Source organism: Podarcis filfolensis, assembly GCF_964270895.1.
Source record: "Podarcis filfolensis genome assembly, chromosome: 18".
Classification (NCBI taxonomy): domain Eukaryota; kingdom Metazoa; phylum Chordata; class Lepidosauria; order Squamata; family Lacertidae; genus Podarcis; species Podarcis filfolensis.
The window spans coordinates 3,821,113-3,840,523 of record NC_139622.1 but is presented as its reverse complement, the minus strand read 5'-3'; the positions used below and the strand labels follow the sequence as shown (position 1 = coordinate 3,840,523).

Below are 19,411 nucleotides of genomic sequence, written 5' to 3'. Positions count from 1 at the left end.
CACATACCGTATTTTTCGTCCCATAGGACGCACCTAGTTTTTTGGGGGGGAAATAAAGGAAATTTTTCCCCCTTTATTTCCCCCCCAAAAAGCAGGTCGGAGAAACCGAACCAGGTAGAGGAACAGCGGGATGGCGGCGCTGCGCCTCCCTGCTGTCCCCCGAGCTTGTGGAGCTGGCCGATGTATGTCTGGCGCGCTCTGCTTCAGGGCGCCCCGCCCGCCCGGCGGCAGGCTGCTATCCGCAGCGTGGGGAGCCCTGCGGGGAACTCCTGCAGGGCTCCCCACGCTGCGGATGTGTTCCCGAAGCACCGGGCGCTCTGCTTTCAGGGCGCCCGACGCTCCGGGAAGCAGGCTGCTATCCGCAGCCTAGACATCCCTGCGGGACCTCCCGCAGGGCTGCCTAGGCTGCGGATGTCTTCCTGAAGCCTGGAGAGCGAGAGGGGTCGGTGCGCACTGACCCCTCTCGCTCTCCAAGCTTCAGCGAAAGCCTGCATTCGCCCCATAGGACGCACCCAGATTTCCCCTTCATTTTTGGAGGGGAAAAAGTGCGTCCTATAGGGCGAAAAATACGGTAGTTCTCCTCACCCCCCAACCCTGTGAGGAAAGTTAGGCTGAGAGACAATAACAAACCCCACCCTCCACCTGCAAGCTTCAGGGCTGAGTGGGAAGATTTGAACCCTGGTCTCTCCCAGTCCAGCACTCTACCCACTACACCAGACTGCCTGTACTTCAAAACTTGTACTTCTTAATGCTCAAACTTCAAACACGGTGTGCGTGCCAATACGGCCCCTTTCCTGTTTCTCACTGGTGCCAATCCTGTCTCCACCCACCACTTGAGTTTGCTGTTAGAGGGAGTCCGGTGGATTATGTTTATTATAAACTGTCAGAGCTTCTTGGGCTCCTAACAATGAAAGATTAAAAAAAAAATTAAAATAAAGCCAATGCAGGGGACTTTTGTTGAAAGAAAACACATTGCACAGAAACCACAAAGAACACAAACCATCAGTCCAAATGCACTTTTAAAAAACCTCAGATAAGAACAGATCCATTTGTATACAAGTCATCGGACCATCACAAAAGCTTTATACGGTGTGGAAGCCACACAAGGTCACGTCAAACAGGACTTAACTCAGATCAAAGCAAAAAAATATTGAAAGTATATACAACACTAAAATAAAATTCAAGTGCCAAATCTCCTGGGCAGATGGCAAAATGCCTCTTAAATAAATTAAAGGAAAGCACAAAGCAAACTTAAAATTCTAAATCTCTCACAACACACAGAATGCTCTTAGGAGAATTCTCCAAACTTCAGCTCCTGTGGATAAGAGAAGGGGCATCTCTCTCCCCACAGCACAAGAGAGGAGCAGGAAACCCCAAATCTTTGGGAATCCTAAGGCTGGGAGGGAAACTTGGGGGAGAAGAGGGGGAAGCCCTTGACAGAAGGGTATGTTGCCTAAATTACCTGTAATCTGCTAGTCATTTAAGAAAGTTTATTTACAATGGTACCTCGGGTTAAGTACCGTATTTTTTGCTCTATAAGACTCACTTTTTTCCTCCTAAAAAGTAAGGGGAAATGTGTGTGCATCTTATGGAGCGAATGCAGGCTGCACAGCTATCCCAGAAGCCAGAACAGCAAGAGGGATTGCTGCTTTCGCTGCACCGCGATCCCTCTTGCTGTTCTGCTTCTGAGATTCAGAATATTTTTTTTCTTGTTTTCCTCCTCCAAAAACTAGGTGCCTCTTATGGTCTGGTGCGTCTTACAGAGCGAAAAATACAGTACTTAATTCGTTCCGGAGGTCCGTTCTTAACCTGAAACTGTTCTTAACCTGAAGCGCCACTTTAGCTAATAGGGCCTCCTGCTGCCGCTGCGCCGCTGGAGCATGATTTCTGTTCTCATCCTGAAGCAAAGTTCTTACCCTGAAACACTATTTCTGGGTTAGTGGAGTCTATAACCTGAAGCGTATGTAACCTGAAGCATATGTAACCTGAAGCGTATGTAACCTGAGGTACCACTGTACTTATCTTTTTATTTATTTCACAAAAAATTATTCTGCTAGATCGGGAAAAGAAAAAACGACTTCGACTGGCCAGCTAAATCAGGCGAGGGGAGGCAGATGAAGGTGACAGACTATATGGGCCTGGCAGAAATGACGAGCAGAATCCGAAACCAGGGAAGAGAAGCAGCGCAAGAAGAATGGAAAAAGTTCAAGGACTATTTAAAGAAATATTACAAAATTAATGAAAGTTAGAATGATGTTGGATTGGAAAGTAAATGGTTACTATTAGCAAGGGTTAAGACAAGGAGAATAAGGAAGATTAGAGTAAATTTAAATTAAAATAAGGGAAGATTTGCTGAGTAATTGATAAGAATTTGGAATACAGAAAAGGGAGGCATGAGGAAGTCGGGGAAGAAAGGTATAAGAAATTAAGATATGAAATGGTACATGTTTTTTGTTTTGTTTTTGTTTTCGTCTGTTTATGTATTTGTTATATGTTTGTTATTGTTATAAAAACTTTTAATAAAAAATTATTTAAAAAAAAAAATCAGGCGAGGGGAGTCGATGGGTCTCAAACCCTCAGTGAGTTAGGGGCTTCCCCAGCATGCGAAGACCCACTCTGGCAGATGGAGCAGATGAGACCAATAATAATAATAATAATTTATTATTTATACCCCGCCCATCTGGCTGGGTTTCCCCTGCCACCCTGTGCAGCTTCCAACAAAGTATTAAAATACAGTGGTCTGTTAAACATTAAAAGCTTCCCATAAACAGGGCTGCCTTCGGTTGTCTTCTAAAAGTCTGGTAGTTGTTCTTCTCTTTGACATCTGGTGGGAGGGTGTTCCACAGGGCGGGCGCCACCACCGAGAAGGCCAAGAGTGGGCCCAGTGGTCAAGAAGGTGGTTTCTGCCCATGCCATAAAGGGAAGTGAGGGGCAGGTGGGGCTTGTCCACTTAGGAAGGGAGCCCATCTAGGAGAAGGAGAACTCTGGCCCTAAACCTCCACTGCCTTGTGGGACATCTTTGGGAGAAGAAAAGACTCAGGAGCAAACCCTACACAAATCTGGAACGGGGTCCCTAAGGCAGTTGGATGGCGCCTTGACCGCCTCCTTCCGGCAACTCCTGCAGCCCAGCTGGTGCCAAACATCTTGCTTTGGTTTCCTTTCGGCCACATCAGCCAGGCCAAGGGGGGGGTCTTGTTGTCAGCAGCTGAGGAAGGGGCCTGCCTCCTCCCTCTCAGCCGCCTTACAGCTGGGGGGGGAGGCAGCGGGCGGACCGTTTGGGCAGCGGGGAGCCTGCGGGCGCCCAAGCCACCGCGTCTCTCCCAGGAGAGACACCGCAAAATTGAATTATGTGTCAATTTCAAAACATGACTTTCCGTTCTCGTATCATTTCAGAAAGTTCAAATTGGACAGATCCACCTTTCAGTGCGAACTCAATCAAATTTGCCCCACAACCAACCACTTCTGCTGGAATGTGGCCCCCAGTGGGTTTCTACCAGGGCAATGTGGCCCTCGCTCCACAAGCAGCGCTGAAGCCATCAAACAAGGCCTACCCAATACTCCCACGCCAGATTAACCTTTAGTTCAAAATCTGCAAAAGGAGTGACCCCCCGACCCCATCTCCCACCCTTGGAAACCCACAAGTCACTTAAGGAGGGAGGATTTGCAGTGGCTTGGGCGCGCTGCAGGCCCCGCGGTGAGTCCCGCACGGCATTTTGTCACCCCCCTCAGTGATGACACCTGGGGTGGCCCACATCCACTGCACCCCCCTTCCTCCACCCTTGCTTCTCATCTGGGCAGCCCAGGGCCTCCAGACACACTGCTCAGATGAATTCACCCCCGGAGATGTACCGTATTTTTCGCTCTATAAGACGCACTTTTCCCCTCCTAAAAAGTAAAGGGAAATGTGTGTGCGTCTTATGGAGCGAATGCAGGCTGCGCAGCTATCCCAGAAGCCAGAACAGCAAGAGGGATCTCTGCTTTCGCTGCGCAGCGATCCCTCTTGCTGTTCTGGCTTCTGGGATAGCCGCGCGAAGCCTCCTCAGGGACGTCCTTCAGGGACGTTCCCCCTGCCCTGAAGAGGTTTTGTGTTGCTTTCGCAGAAGCCAGAACAGCAAGAGGGATCGCTGCTTTTGCTGCGCAGCAATCCCTCTTGCTGTTCTGGCTTCTGGGATTCAGACTATTTCTTTTCTTGTTTTCCTCCTCCAAAAACTAGGTGCGTCTTATGGTCTGGTGCATCTTATAGAGCGAAAAATACGGTACTCCATTGTCTCTTGGGGGAGAGATGGATGCCAACCAACCAAGCATTCAACTCCTTCTCTCCCTCCCCCATATAAAACATTCCCAGAAAATGGTGTGTCCGCACCCCCTGGAAGGAAAAACTGGCTAATCATCGAGTGGACATGGGATCCTTTCCAAACTGTGGCGAGAACACAGCCCCAGAGGCCCCCATCGAAACATGGTAGGGAGGCCAGACTTCTAGGAGACCTCCTTATTTAATTAACTAATTAAAGTCAACATGATTAGAAGCAAGCCGAGCGGAGCTGAGCAGAGGAGGGAGAAGGGCGGAGATGGAACAGAATGCTCTGGACTTCCCCATCTCACAAGCACCAGACACCCTGGAAAAAGCCAGGAAATATGCACTACGGGGGGGGGGGACTCACATTGCCAACTTATCACCCCAGCGGCGCTCTTCCGCCTTTCTCATGCACAATCTAGGAACACAAGGATCTGCTGGTTTTGGTTCTCTCAGGATACATTCACACCATAGAGGACATTTCTTTAAACACTCAGGGCTTCCTCCGAAGAATTTTGAGAGCTGTTGTTTGTTATAGGTGCTGAGAGTTGCTAGCAGATCCCTATTCCTCTAAAAGGTAAAGGTAAAGGGATCCCTGACCATTAGGTCCGACTCTGGGGTTGCGGCGCTCATCTCGCTTTACTGGCCGAGGGAGCCGGCGTCCAGCTTCCGGGTCATGTGGCTAGCATGATGAAGCCACTTCTGGCGAACCAGAGCAGCGCACGGAAACGCCATTTACCTTCCCGCTGGAGTGGTACCTATTTATCTACTTGCACTTTGACGTGCTTTTGAACTGCTAGGTTGGCAGGAGCTGGGACCGAGCAACGGGAGCTCACCCCGTCGTGGGGATTCGAACCGCCGACCTTCTGATCGGCAAGTCCTAGGCTCTGTGGTTTAACCCACAGCGCCACCCGCGTCCCTAAAAGGTAAAGGGGCCCCTGACCATTAGGTCCAGTCGTGGCTCATCTCTAACAGAACTACAATTCTCAGGTTTCCCTATGAAGAGGGATTGATGATTATACCACTCTGGGAATTACAGCTCTCAGGGGGGAATTGGACAACTCTCAGCACCCTTCTTAACAAACTGCAGTTCCCATAATTATTTGGGAAATGCCATATCTGTTTAAAGTGGAATGATACAGCTTTAAATGCAAGGTGTAGATGTGGCCTGTTTCTCATTTATTCAATCTTCATTCCTCCACATTTTCTCCAGCAATATGCGAGCCTTTCTTTTAAATCTTCGTGAAAATTCAAATCAGCATTTAAGTACGAATTTATTCTAATGAACACATTTTTGCAAGCAGTTTTCCTCAACGTACTGCACGTTTTTGATGTTCTTTGCACTGATGTGCATTTTATGCACCATTTCCCACAATACAGGCATTTTTTGCATAAACTGGCTGGCTGGAAAACCTTACATCACAAAATTGAATTATGTGTGAATTTCAAAACATGGCTTTCCGTTCTCGTATCATTTCAGAAAGTTCAGATTGGACAGATCTACCTTTCAGTGTGAACTACCGTATTTTTCGCCCTATAGGACGCACTTTTTCCCCTCCAAAAATGAAGGGGAAATCTGTGTGCGTCCTATGGGGCGAATACAGGCTTTCGCTGAAGCTTGGAGAGCGAGAGGGGTTGGTGCGCACCGACCCCTCTCACTCTCCAGGCTTCAGGAAGCTATCCGCAAGCCTTGGGAGCTCCGCGGGAGTTCCCGTCGGGCTCCCAAGGCTTGCAGATAGCAGCCTGCATCCCGAAGCCTGGGGCGCACTGAGCAGCGCACCCCGGGCTTTTGGCAGATATCCGCAAGCCTGGAGAGACCAGTGGGAGTTCCTGCAGGGCTCCCTAGGCTTGCGGATAGCAGCCTGTTCTGGGGGCTTGGGTCAGGGGAAGCTCAGGCTTCCCCCGCCCCAGCCCCGCGCCTGGGGGGGGGAATTTTTTTTTTCTTTATTCCCCCCCAAAAAAACTAGGTGCGCCCTATGGGCCGGTGCGCCCTATAGGGCGAAAAATATAGTAAATCAAATTTACCCCACAACAAACCATTTCCTAACCCTCCCCACTGCTGCAATGTGGCCCCCAACGGGTTTCTACCAGGGCAATGTGGCCCTCGGTCCAAAAGCAGCGCTGAAGCCATCAAACAAGGCCTACCCAATACTCCCACGCCAGATTAACCTTTAGTTCAAAATCTGCAAAAGGACTGACCCCCCCCGACCCCATCTCCCACCCTTGCAAACCCACAAGTCACTTAAGGAGGGAGGATTTGCGTGTTGAGGAGCAGGGGGAATGGCTGCCAATTATAGCGTGCTGCTATCGACCCTTCTGTGTCAAGGGCTCCTTCTTGCACGGAGCAGAAAATAAGATTGAAAGACGATGAAATGCAGGGGACCTTTGTTGAAAGAAAACACATTGCACAGAAAGAGAGAGAGAGAGAGAGAGAGAGAGAGAGAGAGAGAGAGAGAGAGAGAGAGATATGCTGGTCACCATGGCAACCAAGGTGGAGTTGGGTACCACCATCTGAGCGACTCAGAGAACTAAGAGCCGGTTGCATAACGTTGCTTCTGAGTCCAGAAGGAACTGTGTTACATAAGCCACCACTGTCTCCCCTCTTCTCCACCACCCACCCAGTAAGGATGGGTTTGGGTGAAACATGGGGAAAAGGCGGACAGCAAAATTGCAGGCTTTGGCCTGCAGGAACTGTTTCTGCTTCCGCTTATCAAAAGACACACACACACACAAAAGAATTGAAGCAAAAACTACAGACACCACTCCTTGACTGCGGGTTCCAGAGAGGAAAGCAAGAGAAACACACAGAACTATAAGAACAGCCTGCTGGATCAGGAGCCACCAAATTCAACATCCTGTTCTCACAATGGCCAAATATCCCAGAATTCCTAGGAGCCAAGATAGACTGCCTCTGGTCCTGGAGGTTCGATAAGAAAGCAAGAAGAGACTGGATTCTAGATCAATCCAATCTAAACCATCATTCTGTTCTCACAGTGGCCAACCAGATGTCTCTATTGGGAAACCCACAAACAGAGTCCGGGCACAAGAGCAACGTTCTCCTGTGGTTTCCATCCTGGCTAGTAATCGCTGATAGCCTCCTCTTGTGTGAATCCTCTTTTAAAGACATCTAGGTTGGTGGGAGGGACGCGGGTGGCGCTGTGGGTTAAACCACAGAGCCTAGGACTTGCCAACTGGAAGGTTGGCGGTTCGAATCCCCACGAGGGGGTGAGCTCCCGTTGCTCAGTCCCTGCTCCTGCCAACCTAGCAGTTCGAAAGCACATCAAAGTGCAAGTAGATAAATAGGTACCGCTCCGGCGGGAAGGTAAACGGCGTTTCCGTGCGCTGCTCTGGTTCGCCAGAAGCAGCTTAGTCATGCTGGCCGCATGACCCGGAAGCTGTACGCCGGCTCCCTCGGCCAGTAAAGCGAGATGAGCGCCACAACTCCAGAGTCGGTCACGACTGGACCTAATGGTCAGGGGTCCCTTTACCTTTACCTAGATTGGTGGGAGGGAGTTCCGCAGCCTAACAATGCACCACAGGAGAGGTGAAGGGTTTTGGTTTTTTTAGGAGCCTGTGTCTATTTCTTGGGGTTCTACGCGGCTGATGAAGACTACCTTCTGCACTCAGTTCTCAGCTGCGGGTGCAGGATGTGGCCATCTCTAAGGTGCGTTCTGTGGTCTCCTAGGAAACTGGCCATGAATGGCTCTTTTCCTGATGGGAAGTAAAGTACCCGCTTCTTTGGCAAGGGACATGTTGGCAGTGGCCAAACTGCAGGCATGGCGCAGAGGAGGGGAAACTATTCCAAATCGATTCCAAAAGAGGCTTTGTCAAAAGCCGAGACGGCAAACCTCTCCGCTCTCCTTTTCTCTCTCTCTCCCCTCTTTCAAATGCGACTAATTCTGAGGGGTCCCTCTGTCCCAGACAATACCTTGGAACTTGGTGGCGCTCGCATGCGCAGGCAGTTCCGAGGTTCCAAACAGGTTCCGGAACATTCTTATGCAAAGTGGAGTCTGAGTTTGGAGGAGGACAAAAACCCAGGCAGAAATTGGGGGAGTCTCCAAGAGTTAGAAACTCAGATATATAATCTTATCGCCAATTGGCACTTTAAATCTAGGTTAAGATGTCTAGCCGCCTCTTTTTTTTTTTTACGATGCAATTTGTTATTAACATCATTATTTTTCATTTCTATATCACTTTCTCTTTTAAAGAAGAAACCTCAAAGCAGTTTTCAACCCATTAAAACATCAAATAAAACATTCCAGAATAATTCAGGCTTCCAGGAAAATATTTCAGATCCTTCTCTCAGGGACATTTGGCTTTCCCCCCACTGATATACCTGCTTAATTTATAGAGCTGTCTCATAGCAGGAGGGCTCTAGGAAGGCAGGGTGGTGTAGTGGTTAGAGTGTCGGACGAGGACCTGGGAGATCAGAGTTCGAGTCCCCACTCAGTCATGGAGCTCACTGGGCGACCTTGGAGTCTCAGTCACAGTCTCTTGGCCCACCTCACAGGGTCGTTGTGGGATTAACTGAGGAGGGGGGTGGACCATGGACTCCTTGGAGAAAAAGATGGGAGATAAATGCAATAAACGAGCTCCTCTGCTTATCTGCTTAAGAAAGCTGGAGGGGCAGCCAGGTGGAGATGCCAGCCACCCACCGGGCATCCAGGAATCTCTGCAGGGACCCACACCAGTTGCAAAACGCGCCTGGCACCCAGCTAATTTCTAACACTGGAAGCCTCCATACGCCGATGAACGCGCCCTCCTTCAAAACAGCTGCCTCCAGGTTCTACTTCCATTTACCCATATATCTAGCTCTTTCTGTACAATGCAGGTATGTTGCTTTACACTGAGTCAGGCCATACAATACAATACTCTTTATTGTCATTGTCCCATACAGAACAACGAAATTGAAAAATCGACATAAAAGCCTGCTATCCCAGCTATCCCAGCCTGGTTAGCCCCCTAAAAACTGTGATACCCCATTTTTAAATACAGTATACTCCCATAGAGACTCCTTACACTGCATTTGGGTAGAAACTGTTTCTCAGACAGCTGGTCCTAGTCTTTATAACCCTGTACCTTCTTCCAGAAGGCAGAAGCTGAAAAAGATCATTTCCAGGGTGCGCACTATCCTGCGCTATCTCTGCAGCTTTCGTATGGCACCTGGAAGCGTAGATTTGATCCAAGGTGGAAAGAGTGCACCCAATTACAGTGGTACCTCGGGTTAAGTACTTAATTCGTTCCAGAGGTCTGTACTTAACTTGAAACTGTTCTTAACCTGAAGCACCACTTTAGCTAATGGGGCCTCCAGCTGCCGCCACGCTGCCGGAGCACGATTTCTGTTCTCATCCTGAAGCAAAGTTCTTAACCTGAAGCACTATTTCTGGGATAACGGAGTCTGTAACCCTAAGCGTATGTAACCCGAGGTACCACTGTATTCTCTCCACAGTCTTTACAACCCTGGACAGCATTGTTTTTTCCCTGACGGTGCAGCTCCCAAACCACACACACAGACCATAAGTCAATACACTCTCCACAGTACAATGGTAAAATGCCATCAAGCATTTTGATCTCTCAGGTCCTTTGAGAGATCTGGAAAGAGGATTCTCAGAAAATATAACCTCTGCTGTGTTCTCTTCATCAGGTCTTTGCTGTTTTCTCTCCAGGTTAGGGCTCCATCTACCTTGGTATTGTCCACACTGACTGGCAGCATCTCTCCCAGTACTACCTAGAGATGCCTTCGGGAGAAGGGACGTGGGACCTTTGACATGCAAAGCTGACACTCTTTGGCTGAGCTGCGGCCAAGCCCTTTAAAAGCAAAGCAATGACCCGTTTAAATAGGAAGCGGCCTTCTAGGTCAGTGATGTCCACACGAACTGGCAGCAGCAGCAGCAGCGTTGCAAAACAAGGGTCTTTCTGAGATGCCAGGAGAGACTGAACCTTCTGCATGCAAAGCAGCTGTTCTGCCACAGAGCCTTTCCCTATCTTAAAAATATAATGAGGTATAGAAATGAAATGAATATTAATAATAATAATAATTGTTGCTGTTGTTAGCCGCTCTGAGCCCGGCTTCAGCTGGGGAGGGCGGGATAGAAATAAATTATTATTATTATTATTATTATTATTATTATTAATCTGCAAACTGAAGATAATTTTTGAGCTTCAACAGGAACTCTGAACACGACAAACAGTGGGTGGAACCTAATGAATTGCCTGAAAAACCTTTTATGTTTCCTGCTTGCAAAATTGCACCTTCAAATTAAAAGAAAGAGAGAAAGAAAGAGGCAGGATTAAAAGCTTTTAGGAAGAGGCCAAGGGAGTAATCCTTCTGGGAAAGCAAGCTCGCCTCTCCCCTTTCAGCCAGGGGCAAGCTCAGCTTCCAAGAGGGATGCATTCAAATTATGGGCAACGAGGGACACACGAACACACACCCCCTCCAAAAGCTCACATCCCTTCCCCATCGCTTGAATCTTTACAAGGAGAACAGAAGTGAGTAGGGGCGTCCACAGTTCCTCTTGACCTAATTCAAGCTGAGCGTGCCTGGATTTTATATAACGGGACTTCGGCTTGGAAAGGAGAGAGAGAGAGAGAGTTAGTGGTTGAGAAGGGAAGGCGGAAAAAGGCACCCACAAAGGGACAGAGAGGGATTTTGTTTGTTGAGTGAGGGATGAGACAGCTCATATCACTGATGCCCAAACTTTTTGGGGGGCCCTGCCACCTTGGTTCCACAAACTCATCCCCAGAGCCCCATGCCCAATAAAAAAAATATTCAGACTATAATAATAATAATAATAAATTTTTATTTATACCCCGCCCTTCCTGGTTCAAAAACCGGGCTCAGGACAACTAACAACAAATTTAAAACACTTAAGTGTTTGATAGAGTATTGTATTTTAATATTTTGTTGGAAGCTGCCCAGAGTGGCTGGGGAAACCCAGCCAGATGGGTAGGGTATAAATATTATTATTATTATTATTATTATTATTATTATTATTATAGCAGTTTGCACGACCCACCAAGAAAAATAATCATCGGCTTTTAGTGTTAGGAAGGACCCTGGAGGTCCACTGTCTGAAATGAAGGAATATCGCTGCGAGAAGTGAGGTTACAGGGAACCAGGCAGAGGGCCTTCTCGGTGGTGGCGCCTGCCCTGTGGAACGCCCTCCCACCAGATGTCAAGGCAATAAACAACTATTTTACTTTTAAAAGACAGCTGAAGGAGGCCCTGTTTAGGGAAGTTTTTAATGTCTGATGCTGTATTGTTTTTAATATTCAGTTGGAAGCCGCCCAGAGTGTCTGGGGAAACCCAGCCAGATGAGTGGGGTATAAATAATAAATTACCATCATCATCATCATCATCATATCAACTAAAGCATACATACAGAACCATAGAAACAGTAACATTCAAAGCAGTGACAATTAGTTGCCCACTTACTCAAAATCCAACTGAAACTTAAGTTTAATTAATTCAACATAATTGATGAAATTGATCCAGTGATGCCAGCTTTTCACACAGTCCTTTGCACCTCCAACGAACGCCCCCTCCCCTTACTTTTTAGCACCCCACCTAGACAAACTGCCCCCCCACGGGGCGTTACCACCCACTTTGGAACCCCCCTGGGTATTTCCACCCTGAGAAACTCACACACCTCCAAGCACCCAAATGACAAAAGCAAACCCCCCCCACACACAAAAAAGGCCCACACCTCAGCTATTATGGCTCTCTGAACACCACCCATAACAAGAGAGGAATAGTGCTTGCAACACACACACGGGGGGGGGGGGGACAATGCTGTCCAGGGTTGTAAAGACTGCGGAGAGAATAATTGGGTGCTCTCTTCCCACCTTGGATCAAATCTATGCTTCCAGGTGCCATAAGAGAACTGCAGAGATAGCGCAGGATAGCGTGCATCCCGGAAATGATCTCTTTCTGCTTCTGCCTTCTGGAGGAAGGTACAGGGTTATAAAGACTAGGACTAGCTGCCCGAGAAACACTTTCTATCCAAATGTGATTCTGGTTTTAAATGCAGTGTAAGGTAGTCTCTGGGAAGCGGGTGGCGCTGTGGGTTAAACCACAGAGCCTACGGCTTGCCGATCAGAAGGTCGGCGGTTCGAATCCCCACAATGACGGGGTGAGCTCCAGTTGCTCGGTCCCTGCTCCTGCCAACCTAGCAGTTCAAAAGCATGTCAAAGTGCAAGTAGATAACTAGGTACCGCTCCAGCGGGAAGGTAAACGGCGTTTCCGTGCGCTGCTCTGGTTCACCAGAAGCGGCTTAGTCCTGCTGGCCACATGACCTGGAAGCTGTACGCCGGCTCCCTTGGCCAGTAAAGCGAGATGAGCGCCGCAACCCCAGAGTCGGCGTAACCTGAAAAAACGCAACCTGAAGCGGCTGTAACCCGAGGTATGACTGTATAAGGGGCAGCGCAAGATATAATGCATAAGGTCCTCTACTTCAGGACATCCCCTAATGCAAACACGTTTGTTTGTTGGTCTGCCTCTGTGTCTCCACAGTCGGACTCGGAGGCAGAAAGTCTTCTGAATGCCACTATCTGGAAAATGGCAGGAGGGGAGAGTGTTTTCATCCCTTCTTTGTTTAAAAGTCACGCCAGCTATGTGCACCCACCCCCTCACCCACCTCCACCCCGGCCGATATTTTGTTGGGTGCATCGCTCTTGCCCACCACAGAGCCCTGCCTCCTCTTGCATTCCACAGACTGGGGAGAGAGAGGAAGAGAGAGGGAAGGAAGGAAAGGGAGAGAAAGAAAGAGGACGGCATAAACAGCTGCTGTGTGCATATGGCAGGGGAAGATTTTTGGGCAGGCGTCCAGGGCCCCACTCAGCAAAAGAACCAGGAACCCCTCCAACAAAACAGGGCTGTCTTGGTACGTCGGTTTTGATATATCTTTATTTATTCAGTAGATGCGTATCCCTCCTTTTAGGAATCTTTCCTTACACGAGAAAACCACACCCACTCACCGCTGGATAGCAGCACGAGATGCTTGCCTGATGCTGTGCCATCTAGTTCAATAATGTCCACACTGACCGGCAGCAGCAGCATCTCTCCAGGGTTACGGGCAAAACGCTCCTGGCGCCTGGCTAATTTCTAGCACTGTGGCCACTGTAAGAGGACGTTGGACGAGATGGGCCCGATCCAGGATGACTCTTCTTCAGTTATGCTCTCCTTTCTTGCAGCTCAATCCCCAGGGGGCATCTTCAATAGGGCTGAGAGATATCCCACCCCCCAAGTCTGAAATCCTGGAGAGCTGCTCCCAGTGTAGACAAAAACTGAACTCGATGGATTAAGGGTCTAAGGCAGTGCCCTCAATTAAATTAGCTGTTTATGCAAAAGCATGAGGACTAGCTGGGTGATCCTCAGGGATCCTCTGAAATCTACAATTCTGTGATTCTATGACACCCCCCCCCCACCTTTGGCCTGATCTAGGTGCTTCAGGGCTGTTCTCATGGGCTACGACCAACTTACAACTCCCTGTCTGTGGGATGCTCTCCCCGTGGAGGTTTGGCTGGTGCCTTCATTATACAGTAGTACCTCTGGATGCGAGTGGCGCTGTGGTCTAAACCACAGAGCCTAGGACTTGCTGATCAGAAGGTTGGCGGTTCAAATCCCCACGACGGAGTGAGCTCCCGTTGCTCAGTCCCTGCTCCTGCCAACCTAGCAGTTCGAAACCACATCAAAGTGCAAGTAGATAAATAGGTACCACTCCGGCGGGAAGGTTAACGGTGTTTCCATGCGCTGCTCTGGTTCGCCAGAAGCGGCTTAGTCCTGCTGGCCACATGACCCGGAAACTGTACGCCGGCTCCCTCGGCCAATAAAGCAAGATGAGCACCACAACCCCAGAGTCGGCCACGACTGGACCTAATGGTCAGGGGTCCCTTTACATTTACCTCTGGTTACAAACGGTTTCAAATTAAGAACGGACTTCCGGAACGAATTAAGTTTGTAACCATAGGTACCAGTGTACACCTTTAGGCACCAGGCAAAAACATTCCTTTCCAGCCAGGCCTTTGGCTGGTTGGCATCTGATGTCCTTTTATATTTGTCGTGGGAGGGGACATTATTGGGGAGGGGGGTTGGTTCTTATTTTTATTATGCAGTTTGTGGTTTTTTTTATTGTAATTTTATGCTGCAAACTGCCCTGAGATCTACTGATAAAGGATGTAGGGTATAAGATTTTATAATAATTGCAATGGGTCTATCTTGAGTAGAATAATAGAATCACAGAACTGTAGAGTCGGAAGGGACCCCAAGGGTCATCAAGTCTAACCCCCTGCAATGCAGAAATTATATTTATTTCTCTATATCTGTCTGTCTGTCTGTCTGTCTGTCTGTCTGTTTATGTATCTAAAGGTAAAGGGACCCCTGACCGTCAGGGGATTTGAACCACCGACCTTCTGATCGGCAAGCTCTAGGCTCAGTGGGCGCAATTCTCCCTCCAATCCCATTTCTTTAGGGACATGGGATGCTGCCTAACACCTTAGCTTAGTCAGGCCCTTCATTGGCCCACTAAGCTCAGTATTGTCTGCACTGGCTGGCAGCTGCCCTCCAGAGTTTCCATGCAGGGCGCCTCCTCCTGGTCTCATCTGGAGAAGCCAGGGATTGAACTATGGGACCTTGTGCACGCAAAGCAGATCCGCTGTCTGTCTGCGCTTCTCCCTCTTGGGAATGTGGACTGGAAGAATGTGTGTGTGTTTTTTATGCTGAAAAGGCAGAGCAATGCAGTTAGATAATGATAGACGCTGAGTTTCAAAGCCTTGCAAACTTCCCTGCCCCCACCCTTTAAGATGGCAAGGGACATTTGTGGAAATCACAGCTGCATCGAACTGGTGAGGACACCCTCCCATCGGAAGTCAAGTGGAAAAGAAACTGTACAACCTGCAGAAAACATATGAAGGCAGCCCTATATAGGGAGGTTTTTAATGTACAATGTTTTGTTTTATTTTTTGTATATGCTGCCTGCCACCCAGAGTGGCTGGAGCAACTGAGTCAGATGGGTGGGGAATTAGATAGATAGATAGATAGATAGATAGATAGATAGATAGGATGCAGGTGGCGCTGTGGGTTAAACCACACAGCCTAGGGCTTTTCAATCAGAAGGTTGTGGTTCGAATCCCCACAACGGGGTGAGCTCCCGTTGCTCGGTCTCTGCTCCTGCCAACCCAGCAGTTTGAAAGCACGTCAAATTGCAAGTAGATAAATAGGTACCACTCCGGCGGGAAGGTAAACGGCATTTCCGTGCGCTGCTCTGGCTCGCCAGAAGCGGATTAGTCATGCTAGCCACATGACCCGGAAGCTGTACGCAGGCTCCCTCGACCAGTAAAGCAAGATGAGCGCCGCAACCTCAGAGTCATCCGCAACTGGACCTAATGGTCAGGGGTCCCTTTACCATCACCTCTAGCCGAAAGTCTGCACAGAATGTACAAGGAATTTTATATGCTCGTTTGGGGCTACCACCAACAAGCCTCTGTTGTCACCTTCAGCTGGAAGCTTGGTTTCCAAAGCACCGACACACTCCTGCCCAATGAGCATGCGCAAAGGGCTCTTTTGCTCGACCCTTCTCCAAGGCCCTGAAAGCGAGGGTGTGAAGCACAAGGCACAACAAAATGGCTCGGAGCACCGCCCACATCGCTGGGGTGACGTCTATATCCGAGAGAGGGGGTGACAACATTCCTACCCTGCTCCAGTTGGCAGTGGGAGGGTAAACCGGTTAAACGCCTTGTACCCTGGAGCCAGATGGCATCAGCTCTGCCAACTCACCATGAAGCAGGGGGCAGCTATTAAGGGGGCCACAGTGTCTCCCCCACCAATCAAGATTATGTCCCAGCTGGAGATTCTCCTCCGTCTCAAGGGGTTGGCTGGGACAGGCCAAAGGGCGCCCATCTAGTGCAGTATCCTGTTCCCACAGTGGCCAAATGCCCCTAAGAACCTAGGACTCAAGATAGACTGCCTGTGGACATGGAGGTTCCATAAGAGGAGCCCTGCAGCTGGGTGGCCCCATGGTCCAGCATCCTGTCCCCTCAGCAGCCAAGCAGATGCTCCTAAGGGAGCGGTTCTGAACTTGTGGGTCCCCAGATGTTGTTGGACTACAATTCCCATCATCCCTAGCTAGCAAGGCCAACAAAGTCTGGGGACCCACAGGTTGGGAACTGCTGCCCTAAGGGAAGTCCTCAAACAGGACTTTCAACCAGTGTTCAAAATTAGCCAGGCCCCAGGCACATTTTGCACCTATCTGCCAAGGGTTAAACCACAGAGCCTAGGACTTGCCGATCAGAAGGTCGGCGGTTCAAATCCCCTCGACGGGGTGAGCTCCCGTTACTCGGTCTCTGCTCCTGCCAACCTAGCAGTTCGAAAGCACATCAAAGTGCAAGTAGATAAATAGGTACCGCTCTGGCGGGAAGGTAAACGGCGTTTCCGTGCGCTTCTCTGGCTCGCCAGAAGCGGCTTAATCCTGCTGGCCACATGACCCAGAAGCTGTACACCGGCTCCCTCAGCCAGTAAAGTGAGATGAGCGCTGCAACCCCAGAGTTGTCCACGACTGGACCTAATGGTCAAGGGTCCTTTTACTTTTTTATCTGCCAAGTGAAGATGCCTGGGCGCCACAATCATTCCTGACATGTCCCCCATCTAGGGATTCCTAGATCTGGACTGTTTTCAAACACCAACACCCCCTCCTGTAGAATTCTCTCCAATATATCTTATCTGCACAATCGGAATGAATTTCAGCAACCAAAATGCTTTTTCTGTGCAGCCTGAGCAGGAGCAGTGAACAGCATTATAGTGAATTGTTGTCGCTTGTCTTGGCTTCCCCCACTGCCCTGGTCAGAGTTGGGAAGAATATGTTATGAACGGTCTGAGTCACCATTACGAAAAAGAGGTCGGAATAGGCCAATAGATAGGTGGACTGTCTTTGGATCAAGGGACTTTTCTTCTTTTAAGTTCTCAAAGTTCTTAACCTGGCTCAAGGTTGTCCTCTGAACTAGCCAGATGTTGAACTGAAAATCCATCACAGTCAGTCCTTCATTTGGAAAATAAGACTTTAGAGCCGTCTTGCCTCAAAATCACAACTAGGCATTGTGTTTTGGTGTTGGCAACCTTGGTTTCAGCCTTAATTTAAGGTAGCCTTGTTTCTTTGTTCATCTGAGTTTCTAACACTGCTTTCAACCCAAACAAGTTCATACAGTTTTAGCAAACTCTGGCACGTTAAGCCTGCTGCTGTTACACCTAGGTAAAGGTAAAGGGACCCCTGAGCATTAGGTCCAGTCGTGACCGACTCTGGGGTTGCGGCGCTCATCTCGCTTTACTGGCCGAGGAAGCCGACGTACAGCTTCCGGGTCGTGTGGCCAGCATGACCAAGCCACTTCTGGCGAACCAGAGCAGCGCACAGAAACGCCGTTTACCTTACCGCCGGAGCGGTACCTATTTATCTACTTGCACTTTGACGTGCTTTCGAACTGCTAGGTTGGCAGGAGCAGGGACCGAGCAACGGGAGCGCACCCCGTCACGGGGATTCGAACCACCGCCCTTCTGATCGGCAAGTCCTAGGCTCTGCTGTTACACCTAGTTTGATCCAAAGTCCTCTGGAAAAGGGGGGGGGGTGACTGGGGCACAGAGTGAGCACCAAGTTGAGAAACTCTCTCCCATTTTCCATCCCTCACCCATAAACAGGAGTCCTGCAAGACAGGTGCAAACAAGGAAAATAAACATAATTTAGCAACTCTAAAACTTCGAGATATGGCCGGTCCAAAAATGTAAATGTTCACCCCTAAATACTGACAGGGACGTGGGTGGCACTGTGGGTTAAACCACTGAGCCTAGGATTTGCCGATCAGAAGGTCGCGGTTCGAATCCCAGTGACGGGGTGAGCTCCCGTTGCTCGGTCCCTGCTCCTGCCAACCTAGCAGTTCAAAAGCATGTCAAAGTGCAAGTAGATAAATAGGTGCCGCTCCGGCGGGAAGGTAAACGGCGTTTCCGTGCACTGCTCTGGTTCGCCAGAAGTGGCTTAGTCCTGCTGGCCACGTGACCCGTAAGCTGTACGCCGGCTCCCTCGGCCAATAAAGCGAGATGAGCGCCGCAACCCCAGAGTCGGCCGCAACTGGACCTAATGGTCAAGGGTCCCTTTACCTTTACCTTTAGCATATCCAGGTAGGGTCAGAGACCCCAGCGGGACACTGCCAGTCAGTGTGGACAGTGATGAGCTTAGATGGAACAGTAGAAGGCGGCTTTCTGTTTAATTCAGTCCATGAGGTCTAGAATCTTGATCTGTTTTTAAGGGAAGGGCAGAGCTCTGGGGTAGGCCATCAGCTTTGCATTAAGTGGGTTTCAGATCCAATCTTGGGGGGGGGGGAATCCCTGTCTGAAATCCTAGAGAGCCACTGCTGCCAGCCCGTGTAGACAGTACTGAAACAGATGGATAAATGGGTTTGTATATGGCAGCCGGGAAGACCCTCTGCCTGAAGCCCTGGAGGGCGGCTGCCAGTCAGTGCAGCAACACTGAGCCAAGGGCCTGACTCCGCAAAAACACACAGAGATAGAGACCAGCGTCCATCCCTGGCCCTCCTGCACGCATCCTGACCTTGCTTGGATATTGCCCTTTCCAATGCATGCGTTGGAAGCTTGGGGGGGTAATTCCCCCCCCCCTTTAATGGATCCCCTGGCAGCTGCAGCAACCTCCTGCTGAAACGGCAACGCACCTAATTATTCTTATTTTTAGCAAGAACCGCGCACAACCCGCAGAGGACAACCCGCCCGGTCCCTCCGCTGCCAACGAACCGACATGCAAACAAGCCCTTGTTGTTGCTACGCTTTCAAGAACTGAAAGGCTCGCCTGCAAAGCTCCTTAAAGCTTTGCAAATCCTGGCTGATCTCTTCGGCTGCTTTTCCCCAGGCTCCTTGGCCATTTCCCTTCCTCTTTGCACAGACCTCCCTCTTGCTACCTCCCCGCGCCTCCATTTCCCTTCCCTGGAAACGCATTCCTCAAAGGACGGGTGCAAAAATATAAACGCATATATAAAGCAGAGCATCCTCACCTCATTTATCCGCAAGGACCAGTCAGGCTCCGCGAGACGGCAAAAGATGGTTAAGAGAAGGAAGGAAGGAAGGAG

General features: G+C 49.5%; 1 protein-coding gene across 3 annotated transcripts in view; it reads right to left on the bottom strand.

The window, feature by feature from the left end:
• ABHD8 (abhydrolase domain containing 8) overlaps positions 1-19,411 on the bottom strand; it is a 37,142-nt gene that overhangs the window by 11,662 nt on the left and 6,069 nt on the right. The window contains exon 1 of one of the 3 annotated variants that reach the window (XM_083594741.1): positions 19,337-19,411. The exons of 1 other annotated variant lie outside the window; for it this stretch is intronic. The gene's annotated coding sequence lies outside the window, so the exon portion shown is untranslated. Of the gene's footprint in view, positions 1-7,908; positions 8,028-19,336 lie in introns of those variants that run through there. One more of the 3 variants, XM_083594743.1, reaches the window with a different exon arrangement.